This window comes from Propithecus coquereli, unplaced genomic scaffold, assembly GCF_000956105.1.
Source record: "Propithecus coquereli isolate 6110/MARCELLA unplaced genomic scaffold, Pcoq_1.0 Scaffold14, whole genome shotgun sequence".
In the NCBI taxonomy this organism is placed as follows: Eukaryota; Metazoa; Chordata; class Mammalia; order Primates; family Indriidae; genus Propithecus; species Propithecus coquereli.
The window spans coordinates 7,054,010-7,065,489 of NW_012138302.1; the positions used below are offsets into that span (position 1 = coordinate 7,054,010).

At 38.7% G+C, this 11,480-nt stretch overlaps 1 pseudogene across 1 annotated transcript; it reads right to left on the reverse strand.

The window, feature by feature from the left end:
* Positions 1 to 9,634: 9,634 nt before the first annotated feature.
* On the reverse strand, positions 9,635 to 10,401 carry LOC105806393 (annotated as a pseudogene). Its single transcript, XR_001137266.1, has 2 exons — positions 10,005 to 10,401; positions 9,635 to 9,673 (listed from the first exon to the last, which is right to left on the reverse strand). The product of XR_001137266.1 is annotated as a 60S ribosomal protein L34 pseudogene (transcript).
* Between the last annotated feature and the right edge of the window lie 1,079 nt (positions 10,402 to 11,480).

The following is an 11,480-nucleotide window of genomic DNA, read 5'->3' on the forward strand; positions in this document are numbered from 1 at the left end:
TGTTGATTTAATTAAAAGTATATAATTCTGAGATTTATTTAATAGGACTTTCTTCGAGAGCTGTAAAATAGTCTTTCTCAGGCTGCTGTCTCTGTGAGATAGATAGCTTATTGCTCTGATATTCTTTAATGTCTTTTACAAAGGCAGGTGGCCACTTGTCATTTTTGCTTCTGAAAAATAAAAGTATAACTTATTCACATTTTTAGTGCTTTGTTATTGAGAAAATCTTCTTAAATGTTGAATATAGCTGTCTTCTGCATTTTGATCCTTCAAAGCAGTTAATCCGTGGTGTGAACAAATACCATTTATATTGCCTGGGGCTTCAGTCTTGGGTATGACAGCCCACCTGTTTTTCTACAACTTTCAGATCTGTCTTTGCCTTGGTATCCAGGGAGCTAAAGATCATCAGGGAGTCTCTGAAACTTTGAGGCAACATGGATACTTCTGGCACTGATTCAGGCCTCTGAAGTGTGAACTTCTTCCTTTTTTGCTTTGGGAGTGCTGCACTAGCTTTTGGAATACCAGATGCTGACTCATCTAGCTCACTGCGGTTATATTTGAAGCTGGATGGACAAGATGGGAACACCAAACAGATGATTAATGTTTTCCATCTGTGAGCATCACCAGGCAGATGCCGGCACAGGTGCCTTAAGTGATGCACCAGTGTTTGAAGGAAGCAGCACCTGTACACGACGAGCACCAGTTTTTCCTACCTTGTTTATTAAGGGATTTTAAGAAGATGGAAATACATGAAATGTTATGTCCACATAATACTGTCCCACTCTTTCTTTACTAACAGGCATACCAACTTCAAAATTACTGGGGTCTGGGCTTCTCAAGAGTAAAAACCATAATTTTTTTATCACACATTTTCCTCAAAAGTGTACAAAATGAAGCGTTACATTTGCAGTAACCTCGTTGGACTCTTAAAATATTGTGTACAATTAGCTTCATAATATGCAAGTCATTCAGTAATAGCTTCTCCAGTTGTTGGGAGATTATTAAATGACAATATATGAAGTGAATTTTGTTGACTTCTAATATATACCAGGAACATCTCTTTGATTTGTTCATTAATTAAACATTGAGGATCTACCAAGTGGGAGACACTGTTCTAGATGGGGGACAGTGAACAAAACACAAAAATTCCTGCCCTTTAGGAGCTTATATTCTCTAGGGATCCACTTTTTTGCAATGATAATATTTTTGGTCACAGTTAAGCTGATTGGTAGATGCCAGTTTTCTAGATTCCCCCAGTTCCTTTATGTTGCAGGTGGTGCTTTGAAGTTTACTTCAGTGTCACGTAAGCCCAGATTTATTTTAAAAGTTATGTTTCCACAGTCACATAAGTTTAATTATATAAGAAATATCTACAGTCAATTCTTAAAAAGCAATCTTGATTCTTGCTAGTTGTTACAGTCATTAACATGACCAGGTGGGAAGTCTGTTTCAAAAGAGGTGCTTCTCAAAAGTATTTACTCAGATGAGCTATACTCTGAAAGGGTTGTTGATAAATTCTAGAAATAAAGTCCCTTCACAATACATTACTATCTTTAAACTTTATTTTCACTATAGTTTCTTAAATTTACATGACAAAAACACTTCTAGTTTGCCTAATTCTCCATTGCCTAATATATGAAATTCTTTAACGGTTTTTTTATTATTTCCTTTTTTTTGTTTTTTTTCTTTTTTAAGACAGAGTGTCACTCTGTCGCCCTTGGTAGAGTGCAGTGGCGTCATCATGGCTAACTGCAACCTCAAACTCTTGGGCCCAAATGATCTTGCCTTACTTAGCCTCCTGAGTAGCTGGGACTACAGGCACATCACCACGCCAGGCTAATTTTTCTATGTTTAGTAATGAGGGGGTCGGTCTCTTGCTCAGGCTGGTCTTGAACTCCTGACCTCAAGCAATCCTCCTGCCTCGGCCTCCCAGAGTGCCAGTATTACAGACGTGAACCACCGTGTCCGCCCTTGTTTTATCATTTATTTTTTTTAATAAACCCATGTGAATGTATTTAAATTCCATTTAAGTTTGCTAGGTTTTTTTTTCTTTCATGGAGCACTATTTCACTATGGCTGTTTTTTAGTAGGGTGTATGAGTACAAATTATATGTTAAGGCCTCTCTATCAGATGTTTTATATGATTACCCTACTTATAGAGGAGCAGCCAAATTGTGAGGTGGATTAGCTCAGTAATTCCTGGAGTTACCCTAAAACTTTTAGGGCAGAATGGAATGGATTCTTTTCATCTTACAGAAATGTTTAGTGATCTGGAGCAGTCATTTACAAATGCTACTACTTTAGCCTGAAAAGATTAATACAATTTCCAGAAGTACCTCTTTACCCAGAAAGATTTCTTTGCTATATTAAACTAAAGGATATCTTTAAGACTTCAAAGATTCTGTCATGTCTGTGGTCAGCATTTGCTCATGGGACTGCTAAGAGTATAAAAGAAATAATGGTTTTGAGGTATGTTTTGTTTTACAAAACAAAACATTTTTGTAAAAGATTTTCCCTTATTTTAACCAACATACAAAGGGCTAAGTTAAGTATTATAATACTAGATATAAGTATTACATCCAAATAATAGTATTTAGATAGCTGGGAAGATAAACAGATCTAAAGAAACTTGGGAAGGGAGAAAATTAGTTGATAAAAATTACAAATCTAAAACACCTTAAATGTAAGCATTCCCCAGTGTGCTGGGTTTTTTCCTTTTCCCTTCTCTCATTAAGTTAGCATCCATTGTGCTCTTTTCTATTTACAAAATTAATATAAGTCTAATGCAGAAATTTGGGGAAAACACCAGAAAGTGCAAAGAAAATCATCTCATTCCACCGCCTGAAGATAACAGTGTTTAGGTTTTTATGTATGTCCTTTCAGTAGTTTTTTCGTGCATATACGTGCATTTTTCTTCACAAAAATGATATATTATCCATACTATTTTGTAGTCTGTTTCTTCACATTGTAAAGATTTTTCTATTTCAATAAACTTTTATAAAATTATTTTTAATGGCTGCAGAGTATTCCATGTTCGTGTCATAATTTATGCAATTCCTTTCTATCTGGTATTTGTTTTTCCAATGAATGAGGAACATTTCTGATTTTTTTACTGGAGAATTATCATTCTTAAAAAGGAATCCTATCATAAAGTTTTTGATACAAATGTAGTCTTAGTTAGCCAGAGTAATGGAGAATGAATGAAGTCAAATAGCCCAAACCCAAGTTCGAACAAAACCTTGGTCAACTCCCAATTATCCTGGTGCAGATTAACTGTGGATAAGACACTGGGGGAGGGACCTGAAACTACCCCTTGCTCTGTGATTAGGTCCCTGCTTATTAGTGCTGATTGCTGCTTCTCACATCCCAGGGCCTGGGGTGAAGAGCAAAACTTTGAGACCAGGATAGCTGCTGGAGAGAGGGTGCTGGTTATGAGTATTGGGGAAAAATAGCAAATCTGTTTGGTACAGGATGTCAGATAGTTGACGATATTATCAAATTGTCTTCCAGAAGTCTTCAAGGCAGGAAGAAGCGTTTTAAGAAGATGTAAGTAGGAAGTTCATTCATAATGGTCTTTTTCTCCCCAGCTGAGAGGGAAAGGGGTGTGGATAAATTTGGAAAATGAGTAAAGTTACTAATTAGGAATGAATGAGAGAATTCTGAACAGCACTGAGTACCCAAATTAGGCCTGGAATAATGCATTTATAGTTGAGCTAATCAGCATGGTAAGAGTTATTCATTTCTCTATCTTTTAGTTAATAATTTACTTTTTGAGACAGAGTCTTACTCTGTCGCCCAGGGTAGAGTGCTGAGGCGTCAGCATAGCTCACAGCAACCTCAAACTCCTGAGCTCAAGTGATCCTCCTGCCTCAGCCTCCCTCGTAGCTGGGACTACAGGCATGCGCCACCATGCCCAGCTAATTTTTTCTATTTTTAGCAGAGACAGGGTCTCACTCTTGCTCAGGCTGGTCTCAAACTCCTGACCTCAAGTGATCCTCTCGCCTCAGCCTCCCAGCGTGCTAGGATTACAGGTGTGAGCCATCATGCCCAGCCTCTGTATCCTTTTAAATAGAACCTAATATCTTAATGTTTACTAAATATAGCAATGCTCTTAAAGGTAAGTCATTGTCTGATGAAGGAAGATTGTTATTTACTTTTCTGGAAAATAAATATTTTAAAGAAAAATATTTGTAAGAAATATTAAGGCTTACAAATCTTATAATTTCAAGATTTTAACTTGTTAAAACGTGCTCTCCATGTGCAAAACATTGCGCTAGCTCATAATATACCTTAAATAACTTAATCTTAACAACGTATACAAAGCATCTTCCTGAAGAGTCATTAACCCCATTTTATAGAGTCTCACGAAGGTTGAATGAGTTGCCTAGGGTCATGAAGTTAGTGATGAAGCCAGGATTTAAATGCAGATCTACTAACTTGAAATCCTATATTCTTGAGAGAGACCTCTGTTAATCCTGCCTGCAATGTGATGTTGATAACCATTTAATTCTCTGAAATATACTACTAATGATTGTATAATAAAAGACTTTTCTTAATATTTTGTTTAATATTTTCAGCAAGAATGGAATTATCTGCTTATACTGAGCTCTTTTGCTTAATAGATACTTTGCTGGTTAAAAAAAAAAAACTTTTCAAACTTCTCAACTTTACATCATGTAAATGCCAAAACGTTTTATGAATATCAAGATGAGACTAAGCTAGAGCGATGATTATTACCAAAAATCCAAAGATTTTTTTGCTGCCTCCTCATCTAACATTTGCAGCACTTTCTGGACCAAAAGTCAGGCCAAGTCGGCTTTGAGGTCTGTGTTTGTTTGACAAGAGAGTTGTTGGGTAGGATCATACCACCATGCTCTGCTTACTCTTGCTGAGGTCCGATAAAGCTAGAGACATCTGTAGGCGGTGGGATTACAGGTGATTTTTCTTTTGGCTTATCTGAATTTTCTAATTTCTCCACAATAAACATTCATTATTTGCATGTATTTATTTGACACAAATAACAACATGGGTAAAGTGGAACAAGGAACCCAAGAAAATCTTTTCTTCCTTTCCCCCTTTTCTCCTCAAAATATACTTAACCCTGACTTCTGCCATGATCCTGATACATTTGAAAGGAAAAGGTAGGATTAACACATGAAACTAGGGGGTTTGGCATCCAAGCAGCATGGGATGATGGGAAAAGCACAGACTCTGCAATCAGGCAGACCTGGGTTTGCATTCGGTTTCTTATCACTTATTTTGTGACTGAGCACATAACCATTCTGAACCCCTCTGTTTTCATATAAATAGAGTTAATGACATGAAAAAGGTAATGTTGAGAGATTAAATGACATAGATAATAGTTGCCATTTATTGCATACATTTAAAGGGATAGAATGATGGCATCAGGCACTGGTGAGGTCCATCTGGAATATGGAAAAGGTTACACACCTTGCGTTACAGCATGGTTATACCTCGAGTAAAATGCCAGTGGGCTCAAGAGTCCCTTTTACATAAGGAAGATGCGGTGCTTTCTTTGGACATTGTTGATCTGTTTTTCTTATTTCCATTATTGTTATCCATATCTGCAGCTGCTTGGTGTAGTATGTTTCAAAAATGTCCCTTCTCAAGAATTAGTCTTACTGGCACTTTCACTCCTTTAAGACTCTCTTTACGTAAGGGAATGCTGACATGTTCCAGATTTTGTTTTTGTTGCTTTTGAATCTGAAGTTCTCTGGAGATATTTATCTAATAAGTTTAGAAATATTGCTGTGAGGTAGCTGATCAGTCTACTTCTAGCCTAAATTATGGTTAATTGCAAGCAGTCACTGTGCATACAACAGAGTGTTGCTTTTAACCTGTCAATGTTATCAGAATATGCCAAGCATGTGGAGATTAAAACTTGAAAAATGATTAAGGTTAGAGCTATTTGGACTATATATGCCAAAGAAAAACATTGTCTTACCAGAACACTTTAGAAAGCGTGGTGTTTGTAACTTTTAATCATGTGAGCTAATTTTATATTTAAGAGGGAATGATAATAAAACCTCAAGGTTCTATTTTTAATTTTGAGAAAAACCTTAAAATTTGACCAATAAGATTATGAAATTTATTTATTATTGCAATGTAAGAAACGTTAGGAAGAATGGCATGCCTTCTTTATGTGATTTGTGATTGAGGCAAACCGTTGGAGTGAAGGGTCTGAGACATGACACAAAATGATTTTAATAGGTATATCAAGGCCAGACGCGGTGGCTCATGCCTGCAATCCTAGCACTCTGGGAGGCTGAGGTGGGAGGATTGCTTGAGTTCAGGAGTTCAAGACCAGCCTCAGCAAGAGCAAAACCCCGTCTCTACTAAAAATAGAAAAATTAACCAGGTGTTGTGGCATGAGCCTATAGTCCCAGCTACGCAGGAGGCTGAGGCAGGAGGATTGCTTGAGCCCAGGAGTTTGAGGTTGCAGTGAGCTACGATGATGCCACAGCACTCCACCCAGGGCAACAGAGCGAGACTCTGTCTCAAAAAAAAAAAAAAAAGGTGTATCAAGCCTTCAGAAAGATATTCAAAAGAAATGAATTTATTGTTTATTAATTCTCAAATATTTATTGACCTACTATGCACCTCTTCTGCTCTTGCCCTCCTACAATATAATCTCCAGAGCAGCCAAAGTGATAAAAATAAATGAGAACTTGTCACTTTTCTGCCAATTCTCCAGTGGCTTCCTGTCCTGCTTCAAACATGCCAAATTGGTTCCTATCTCAAAACTTTTGTACTTGCTCTTCCTTTTGCCCGGAGTGCCCTTCCCCAGGTTTTTACATGTTTTGCCTCCTCACTCGTTCATGTCTCTGCTCTAACATTATCCCACATCATCCTTTCTAACATACTGCCCCAGTCCTCCATGCTCGGAATCCCTGTACTGCTTTATTTCTCTTTACAGCCCTTACTGCTGCCTGAAATTGTGTGTGTTTATTTATTTTCTCTTTGTCTGCCCTACTAGAATGTAAGCTTGATGTGGACAGGGACTTTGTCTTTGGATAGTGCTGTATCTTCAGTGCTTAGAACAGTGCCTCAAACATAATTGCTCAAAAAATATTTTTTTTGAATTAATGCTAACACTAGAATGGGTTCATAGGAATGTGGATGAATCTGAGATTAACTAGCCTTCTTTGGATACTGTAGTTTAGGAGTTGGCATCCAAATATGATTCTGACCCTAATTCTTACCTATAGGGAGCGGGTCAGGGAGTGAGCCTATGCTGATTCATTCAAGTCTTTGATGGTGTCAGTGCTTAGAACAGTGCCTAGTACAGCATAAGAATTTTATGAACATTCAATTTTTTTACCTTGTAATGGGTGATTGATTGCTTAGAAGTGGTTCTTCTTTTTTTTTTTTTTTGGAGACAGAGTCTTCCTCTGTTGCCCTACCTAGAGTGCCGTGGCATTACCCTAACTCACAGCAACCTCAAACTCCCGGGCTCAAGTGATCCTCCTTCCTTGGCCTCCCAAAGTGCTGGGATTACAGGCTTGAGCAACTGCACCTGGCCTATCTGAGATATCTTTATTCCCTTTTCATTTCTGAAGCATAGTATCATTAGATATAGGATGCACCGTTGAAAGTTCTTTTCTTTCAACACTTGAAAAGTATGTGTAGAAACAGAGGTCAGAGTGATATGATTACTGCTTTGAAGATGGAGGGGGACCACAAGCCAAGGAATGCTCACAGCCTCTAGAAGGAAGCTGGGAGACCAGGAAACGGATTCTCTCCTAGAGCCTCCAGAAGGACACAGCCCTGCTAACACCTTTTTTTTTACATCAGCCTCAAGAGTCAGGACCTGCTAACACTTTTACTTTAGCTCAGTGAGATTTATTTTGAACCTCTAGAACAAAAGATAATAAATTTTTATTAAGACACTAAATTTGTCATAATCTGGTGCAGCAACAATAAGAAACACATATAGGCCTTGAAACCTCATTTCACATGTGGCTACCCATATGGGCACGGGAGTCAAACTTTCTACATTCAAATTCTACCCTCTGCCACTTAATGTGCTATGTGACCTTGGACAAGATACTTCATCTTGCTAAGCCTGTTTTCTTATCTATAAATCGGGGATGAAGTAATAATACTCAACTACCCATTAAAACATTTCTGCTTATATTTTCTTAGGACATATAGGTAACATTTTCAAAATTGTTATCTTTTTGTCCTTAAATAATAGACTTTTTTAGAGCAGTTTTAGGTTCACAAAAAAATTAAGTAGAAAGTGGAGAGATTGCCCCCCACCCCATATATGCATAGCCTTCCCTATTATCAACATCCCCCACTAAGGCAGTACATTTTTTATAATCAATAAGCCTACACTGAGACATCATTGTCACCCAAGGTCCATAGTCTACATTAGGGTTCACTCTTGTGTTATAACATTCTATGGATTTGGACAAATGTATAATGACATGTAGCCGCCATTATAGTATCATTCAGAGTAATTTCACTGCTCTAAAAATCCTCTGTGCTCTGCCTGTGCAGCCCTCCTCACCCGACCCCTGGCAACCACTGATCTTTTTACTGTCTCCATAATATTTGCTTTTTCCTGAATGTCATATAGTTGGAATCATATAGTATGTAGCCTTTTCAAATTGGCTCCTTTCACTTAGTAATATGCATTTATGTTTCCTTCATGTCTTTTCGTGGCTTCATAGCTCAGTTCTTTTTATCACTGAATAATATTCCATTGATTGGATTAACCACAGTTTATCCATTCACCTACTGAAGGGCATCTTGGTTGTTTCTAAGTTTTGGCAATTATGAATAAAGCTGCTATAAACATCCAGATGTAAGTTTTTGAGTGGACATAAGTCTTTAACTCCTTTGGGTAAATACCACGGAGTGTGATTGCTGAGTCACGTGGTAAGAGTACGTTTACTTTTGTAAGAAACTGCCACGCTGCCTTCCAGAGTGTCTTTACCTTTTACCTTCCCACCCATTTCGCAATCAGTGAGAGTTCCTGTTGCTCCACATCCTCGTCAGCATTTGGTGCTATCAGTGTTCTGGATTTTGGCCATTCTAATAGGTGTGTAATAGTATCTTCTTGTTTTAATTTGCATTTCCCTGATGACGTATGATGCGGAACATCTTTTTCTATACTTATTTGCCATCTGTATACTTCTTTGGTAAGGTGTCTGTTATAGTCTTTGGCCCATTTTTTAATTGGATCATTTGTTTTCTTATTGTTGAATTTTAAGAGTTCCTTATTTTGAATAACGGTTTTTTTTATTAGATATGTCTTTTGCAAACATTTTTTCCCGGTCTGTGGTTTGTGTTCTCATTCTCTTGACAGTATCCTTTGCAGAGCAGAAATTTTTAATTTTAATGATGTCCAGCTTATCAATTATTTCTCTCATGAATCATGCCTTTAGTGTTGTATCTAAAAAGTTGTTGCCAAACCCAAATCATCTAGATTTTCTCCTATGTTATCTTCTAGGAGTTTTATAGTTTTGTATTTTACATTTAGGTCTGTGATTCATTTTGAGTTAATTTTTGTGAAGGGTTTAAGGTCTGCATGTAGATTTATTTTTTGTATGTGGATGTCCAGTTGTTCCAGAACCATATGTTGAAAAATCATCTTTCTTTTTTTTTTTAGCCTTTTAATTTTTATTACTCAAAAAAGCTTCATTTTCTTTTCTTTTTTTTTTTTTTTGAGACAGAGTCTAAACTCTTTTGCCTGGGCTAGAGTGAGTGCCGTGGCGTCAGCCTAGCTCACAGCAACCTCACACTCCTGGGCTCAAGTGATCCTTCTGCCTCAGCCTCCCGAGTAGCTGGGACTACAGGCATGCGCCACCATGCCCGGCTAATTTTTTTCTATATATTTTTAGTTGTCTTAGAGACGGGGTCTCACTCTTGCTCAGGCTGGTTTCGAACTCCTGAGCTCAAACAATCCGCCCGCCTTGGCCTCCCAGAGTGCTATGATTACAGGCGTGAGCCACCGCGCCCGGCCCAAGCTTCATTTTCTTATTTAGCTTTCTGGCTCTGTGCCTGTGCCTTCAACACCTTCACAACAATTTTCTGCTCCTCGATAAGGAAAGCACACTTGATCCTGTCACGAACACACTTAGCACACATGGAACCACCATAGGCCCTGCTGACGTGTTTTTTTGTTTTAGACAACCTCATGAGAACTTTGGGACTCACAGCACGAACCCCTCGAAGTCTGTCCGGGCACACGCCACATGCAGATTTTGGTGCTTTCCCAACCTTCTTCGTGTAAAGGTAAACAATTCTATTACCAGGGGTTCGGGACAGCCTAGTTTTGTTGGAGGCTGTATTGTAGGAAAGCCTACGACGATATGTCAAACGCTGAACCATTCTGAGCACCTGCAGACAGCGATTCCGGAAGACGAAAAATCATCTTTCTTTTTAAACTTATTCCTCCCTCATTCCTTATGGTAGGGGAAATAGCAGCATGTCTACCAAGAAAGAAACCGAAAAGTTGTCTTTGATGCCATTTTCTCCCTACATTCAATGGATCACCAAACTTTTAAATTCTGCCTCATAAATACTTTGAAATCATTTCTTCATCCTCACTGCAACTCTGCTATTTCAGGCCCTTGGCTATCTCTCATCTAGGGTCCTGTGATAAACTCCTGCCTCGGCTACCTGGCCAGAGTCCCACCTTCCTCTCATTCATCTTTCCTCCTCCTACCAGAATGATCTTTCTGGAAAGCAAATCTGATCATCTCTATCTCTTGCTTAAAACCCTCCAAAAGTTACTTATTTCATTTAAGGTAAAATCAAATTCCTTTTCCTGGCTTAAAATGTTTACCCTGATTGACAGTCCCAGCCACCCTGCTCTCTGCCCTCACAGTTAGTGCTTGTACTGACCCCTTGAGGTTTCTGGAATATGCCCTGATCTCTCTTAGTCTGAGACTTTTGCTTACTCTGCTCCTTTTTCTGAAACACCCACCTCTAGGTATTGAAGACGTAGCCAGAGATAAGAAGTCCAAGTCAGGTAGGTCTCACTGGGCTAAAACGAGAGTATCAGCAGAGCTGAGCCCTTTAAAGTCTGTACAGGGGAATCAGTTCTCTTGCTTTTTCTAGCTTCTCTTAAAATTGGGCTAGATGCCCCTTCTTTCCTTCTGTGGTACCCCAGTGCTTTCTCTAGCGTGGCACTGATTGTCTGTTATTGTGATAATCTCTCTCTCTCTCTTTTTTTTTTTTTTTTTTTTGAGATGGGGTCTCACTCTGTTGCTGAGGCTGGAGTGCAGTGGTGTGATAATAGGTCACTGCAACCTCAGACTCCTGGGCTCAAGTGATCCTCCTGCCTCAGCCTCCCGAATAGCTGGGGCTAAAGGCACACACCATCACACCTGGCTAATTTTTGTATTTTTTGTAGAGACGGGGGTCTCACTCTTGCTCAGGCTGGTCTCGAACTCCTGAGCTCAAGCGATCCTCCTGTCTCGGCCTCCCAGAGTGCCAGGATTACA